The sequence below is a fragment of the Salvia splendens genome, chromosome 1 (genome assembly GCF_004379255.2).
Source record: "Salvia splendens isolate huo1 chromosome 1, SspV2, whole genome shotgun sequence".
In the NCBI taxonomy this organism is placed as follows: domain Eukaryota; kingdom Viridiplantae; phylum Streptophyta; class Magnoliopsida; order Lamiales; family Lamiaceae; genus Salvia; species Salvia splendens.
The window spans coordinates 14,430,816-14,437,198 of NC_056032.1; the positions used below are offsets into that span (position 1 = coordinate 14,430,816).

Below are 6,383 nucleotides of genomic sequence, written 5' to 3' on the forward strand. Positions count from 1 at the left end.
GAGACGCGGGACACATCCTCGGGATCAAGGTTCTTCGGAATCGAGAAAAGAAGATGTTGTGCTTATCTCAAGAATCTTACATCGAAACAGTACTTAGTCGTTTTAGCATGCAGGACGCCAAGAAAGGTTTCTTACCTTTTAGACATGGCATCCATTTATCTCAAGAGATGTGCCCTAAAACGCCGTCTGAGATACAAGCAATGAGAAGGATTCCATATGCTTCGGCAGTTGGAAGTCTCATGTATGCTATGCTTTGTACTAGACTAGATATTTGCTTTGTTGTTGGCATGGTGGCAAGATATCAGTCGAATCCAGGCCAAGGACATTGGACTGCCGTAAAGAACATACTCAAGTACGTTAAACGGACTAAGGACTATGCTCTAGTTTACAATGCAGCCGAGCTCTGTCCTTTGGGATATACTGACTCAGACTTTCAAGCTGATCAGGACTCGAGAAATCTACTTCAGGATATGTGTTCACCTTAGGAGGTGGAGCCGTAATTTGGAAGAGTGTGAAGCAGAAATGCATCGCGGACTCGACCATGGAAGCCGGGTATGTGGCCGCTTCGGAGGCTGCAAAAGAGGCTGTATGGTTCAAGAACTTCCTTATGGATTTAAGTGTGGTTTCGAATCTGCCCAAGAGCATCACCATTTATTGTGACAATTCTGGTGCTGTGGCAAACTCGAAAGAACCAAGAGCTCACAAAGCGAGCAAACACATAGAGCGGAAGTATCATATCATTAGAGATATAGTGCAGAGAAGAGACATAAAAGTGGTCAAGATTGCGTCAGAGAACAACCTGGCAGATCCTTTTACAAAGGCTTTGGCGGTAAAACCGTTCGAGTGCCATGTTGAAGGGATGAGAGTTCGACTCATTCAAGACCTCAACTTGCTTTCAGTATAAGTGGGAGAAATTTAGACGTGTGCACTACCATTTTGTATACTCGAAAGCTGTTTTGAGTATAAGTGGGAGATTGTTAGGGTTTTGTATACTAGAAATCACCTTTCGTTTGATTGCATACTGTAAAACTCTAATGGTTATTTTCCAATAAATGCAACAGATTATTTTTGTCATAATGTTGTTATGGTTTACATTTAATGGTTGTTTATTGCATATTTAAATGTATGGGCAAACGTAACAAAGTCTAAGTCTTTGTTTTAGTAGACCGGTTGTGGGCGTCGTCCAATTTAAGGTAACACGGTCAGTTCTAAACAAAGAAAAATAAGAATTTCACAACCTAGATAGGCCTAGACTACCTATCGCGAAAGGTTGCAATGTCAGTCCGATTATTTCTAAACCTTATTGAAATAAGATGACGTTGGTGTGGTATAGCACTAAATGGATCTAACAGCAAGACGAGTCTTTATGCTATCTACTGAAAGACGAGGTCTTGAAAATTAATTTCTTAATCAATGTACGTTAGCATTGAGCATACGATATTGAGGATCCACTACTTTGACTTACCAAAGGTGCGGGTTTTTCGTAACCCAACGATCCAGGTATATTGGGTAGTGGTGATCATTATCTAGAGGTGCTAGGATTGCTATTATGTTGAAACGTGCGCGAGGAGAGTCTCGTTTGATAACATCCACAAGAGGAGCTCGAAACGAGGTTTTATTATTCGAAACCTAGCTAGTTGGAGTTTGATTACTCTATGAATAATAAATAAGAGTTTCTTGCTAAGTCCACTATTGGAATTCGAAATATGTTAATTAATTAAGTCTATAGCAGACATTAATTAATTAATGGATGTTTCTATCTTAAGCGCGGGAAATAAATCAAATGCAATTAAAGGAAACCCGGAATACTTGTAATTTCGGATTTGGAAGGCAGTGCAATATTACTTCTGTAGTGGTTGCTCGTAATATTCCAATATAAGCTTATATTAAATTGTGGGTTCAATTTAATTAGTAAAAAGCTAATTGGGTGAGGCCTGTTCCAAATTCTTCCTTAGATCCCTAACTGGACCCAATGTGTGACTTAATATAAATAGGAGAATAAAGGAGACAGAAAATATACAACAATTATTGTCAAAATTTTCGTCCCCCCTCTAAAGAGAGATCTCGAAAATTGTGCTTCCTCTGTGAGCAGTTTCTGCCTTCCATTATTCGAGTCCTAGTACCTTGGTGAGATTTGCCCACACAAATATCAGCGTATAGTCCGGGACACCAGTCAGAAGATCCGAGGTCTTGTATTGAAGATCTTCACGTGGAGACGAAGCAAGCCATCATCGATTCTTGATTGAATCAACAAGGTAAATTGGCTAATTCCGTAGTAAGCATGTTTTAGGAATTTTATGTGCTAAAGCATGTTTTAATTCAAGTTATGAGCATGATACATGTGATAATTACGCGAATAGATTTTGTCTAAATAATCTGCTAAATAGATCAAATTCATGTGATCCGTTACGAACGCACGCTTCCGCTGTCAGCCCCTTCATCATCATATTTGAAACTTGAAAGATTAATTAGAATTAACCTTTAGGCATCATCTTGTAAACACCATGCAAGGTCACTTGTGAATATCATTTTTAACTTTGTAAACATAATTTCCTTGAGAATTTGAAAGATCATAATTATATTAGTAGTAGTAGTTTACTTGCAAGTTTCATTGTGCTAATAATTTTATTTTGATATAGAATTCATAGTGGTAATAGTGAATTTTGGAGTATCTATTTGTCGTGGTATTAGAGCAAAAGGAAGTGGCGCCGTGGCACTGATGCATGTGGTTTTTTCTTAAAATTTTTAAAAACTTAGTTTGATACATTGATTTGTAACGCAAACTATAACTTAGTCACGTCAGTTTTAGTTTGGAAAAATCTTAACATAAATAGCATAAAAATGCTCTTAAATTTGTCATATTCTCTCAGTACTCGTATGTTTTGCCAGAGTAATATTAATCCTGCAAATCAACCAAAAATAAGTCATATTTGAAAATCATACCATTGGGATTCAGGAAAGTCGGGATAAACAGACATTAATGTAAATACCTTTGGAAAATGTTCTTAGGAAAAATTATCTGAGATGTTTTTCAATGAAAAACTCCCGAAAATCTGAAATATGTAGGAAACACATTCCGGAGGAGAAAGTAGAACAGTTATATCTCATTAAGTTGATGTCCCCAGATTCCATTCAAAGTCTATGTTTTTTACTTGGAATCATGGCTATTTTGATTTTCATAATTTCCATTATGATTAATGTACGTGTTTCATATTCCTGAACCCGAATCAACAATTTCCCTGATATATTTATTCAAATCCACTTATTAATTCAGTATCTCTTTCTTTGACACTTCACTGTGGCCTCGGCAAGGTCTCCGATTTCAACTCCCATCTAATTATGTCATGCAATACAACCACATAACACTGTATAAATTACGTTAGATGCGAAATAGTATATAGTAGTAGTTTGTTTGATAATGCATCTCTTGATGATTGCATTTGTGACAACTTTGAATTGGTTTGGTCCAATCGTACCCTTTAATATGTTCTTTGAATTCATTTTTATTGGTTCGAAAGTAGCGAATGGAAATATTCTCAATTTTCCATCAACGATTTCTTTTCATGAAAAACAAATGCTCAAGCCACAAACCGGCAAACTACAAAAGGTGAGACCAACAAGAAGTTCGAAACCCCCTACCTTCAAGAGTAGCAGATCCAAAACAAGCATGAAAAAACAGCCTAACACCAAGCAGTTCCAAAAAAGCAACAAACCAACCACCTCATCACCAATCCAAACTCACAACAGTGCTACAAGAGAAGATAAACCAACAAGAAGCAAGTATTCAGTAATTCAACTGAAAATCATTACAACATACCTCTTCGTGAACCTCTTGCTCCTGCCCAACCTCTAACAACCTTCAACTCATCCACTAACAACCCCGGTGGAAATAAAAATTTCGGGCACCATCCTTGTAATAGCCGAGATCTAATTTCTCGAGATTTATGAAATAAATACTAGAATTTCAAGGTAGAAAGATGAAAGAGTATTCATTTATATTCTTGAGGTATCAAAACATGATATTTAGAATTTCCAAGTTAAGTCCAAATTTACAAAATGCTTGACGATTAAAATAAAGACAACCGAGATACATGTCAACTAACTATTACATGGGGAAGAAAAAAAGCTCACAAGTGGAGCTACTCTATTACAATGCGAGGGGGAAGAGAGAGCTAGGTTCGGCACGATTAGCACCGGCCGTCGGCTCGACTACCGACGGGAGTTGGGCTGAGGCGGCGTGTTGACCGGCGTAGATGATTAGCCCCTCAAACCTGTCGATAACCAACCAAAAATAACCAAGAAAATGCATAAGATGCTAAGGCCTTTGATATTCAAAACAAGCAAGGAAAAGAGGCGAAACTACCTTAAGGTTTCGGGGAAGACAGAAGGCTGCAATCGCTGGACACCGCAGGCTGCCGAGTGCAGCGAATCACAGATAGAATCGCAGCAATGGCACTCCAATCCTAACCACCTGTACTCCAGCTAGTACCTGCGAAAAGGTTACACAAATTTCAGTGAGTTTGAAGTCACCAATGAGAGCTAAAACACCCTGCAAGCTGATAACAAAAGAGGCTACAATGCCAATAAATGCACGAGTACATTCCTGCATTTCTGCAGAGAAAGCAACCAAACATATAACCAACCAAGGACCCTTTTCAGCCAAGTACATCAGCCTTATCAGGCTTTCAGTTACAGATTCAGGATAAATATGGGAGTAACCCTTAGCCTGCCCCTTCACACCACTTATCAGTTCCAAGTTTAGCCAAAACCGAAGGGGAGAGAGGGAAGAGGAATTGAGAATTGTAAGCCGAGAGCTCAGCAGAGCCAGAGACCGACAGCTTTCAACCAGCACATTCACAACAGGTAATCCCCTTAACACCATAATGGCATCACATGTATAGCTCAAGAACTTAGGAGCATGCCTTAGGTCCGGAATCATAGCAAAACATAGGATAAGCTTCTAACACCAAAGATGCTCAATCAAGAATGTCATAGCATGAAGGGCTACCTAAATTTATAACTCAAATTCCCACAAGGCAGTGCAGCAACTACCGTTTCAACTCTAAACACCAAAATTTTCCAAACATCGCGTAGCTAGAAACCCACGAAATAAGCTATGTACTAGAAGAAAAACTTAGCTTAGTAGTCGAGGCTGCCGGACGATGGCCAAGTGTCGGCGGAACCCCGGAGGCCGCCAAGCAGTTGCAGGCGTGACGGCGGAGAGAGAGTCGGGCTGAGCAACGCCGCAGACGACAGTCCGCCCATCGAGAAGCCGGAGACAAGGCAGCAGCGTCTCGGAGACAAGGGGCTCCATGGATTAGGAGTGGAGACTTGGGCTTTGCTCATTTAAATTAATAGGGCCTTTCAATTAAAATGATGAAATGGGCCAAGCCTAATTTTATTTTCAGTTGGGCCAGCAGATTCAAGAAAAAAAAAGGGAGATGAGTATACTAAATTCGGCCTCCTCTAGTTGGGCTCCAAATTAATTAATAGGAAGCAGCTCGAGTGGGAGAAAAGACTGGTTCGGGCCAGTTAATTTAAATCGGTCCACGAAATCCAAAATTTTAGAAATTTATCTCTTGAGCCCGAAAAATATTAGCCGTGATGAAATAAAAGTCAATAAATAATTAAGGCGGACTTTTATTAGTCCAAGTAAGTATTTAAAGATACTTAAAGAAAATAATCCAGAATTTATTGTACTCGAGTAGTTCGGCAAGGTTCCGAATAAATTAAATCACCGATTTAATTAAGGATTAAAGATTCGAGATTCATGAATCTAGAAAGAAAGAAGGAAATAAAGATAAGCGCACGCTTAGGCATGCATACATGCAAGATAAATAGTTACTTAAAGCCTAATTTAAGTATATTATTTGTTATAAAGGAACGTCGTCGCACAACGAGTCAGGAAGCGCCTGTTTGAAAGAGTTTAAACAAACGAGGTGGGCTTCTTTTTCTTTCAGAGATGTGTTTTATGTGAAAACATGAATATTTTGAGATGAGTTGTCATGCCTAGTTTTTATTTATGATTGCCTATCTGTTGGCTATGCCAAATCAGTTAAATCGAATTCGGATCCCAGTAGGGCCGCAAACCCTACTCGGACTACTGTACGCATAGGGACCGTGTGCTAGCACTAGCCGGTCCAATGACCGTCGTGGAATGTGGCTACATTCCCGGTTCACACAGATCAGATATGGTATTTCATGAGAAGTTAAATGACTGCAGTCTATTTTCAGAAAGAAATAAACAGTTTTAGTGACCGGGAATTGTTTTAAAAAAAACCTCGTGTTCACTCAAGTTTGGCTGACAACTAAAAGAGAAATGTTTTCGGCATGAGCTCACTGAGTATATCAAGTACTCATCCCTGCATATTGTTTTCTTAATG

General features: G+C 39.1%; 1 long non-coding RNA gene across 1 annotated transcript; it reads right to left on the minus strand.

The window, feature by feature from the left end:
- Positions 1-4,048: 4,048 nt before the first annotated feature.
- On the minus strand, positions 4,049-5,306 carry LOC121798990. The gene is made up of 2 exons (XR_006050127.1): positions 4,364-5,306; positions 4,049-4,271 (listed from the first exon to the last, which is right to left on the minus strand). It is a non-coding gene; the product is annotated as an uncharacterized LOC121798990 (long non-coding RNA).
- Positions 5,307-6,383: the final 1,077 nt, after the last annotated feature.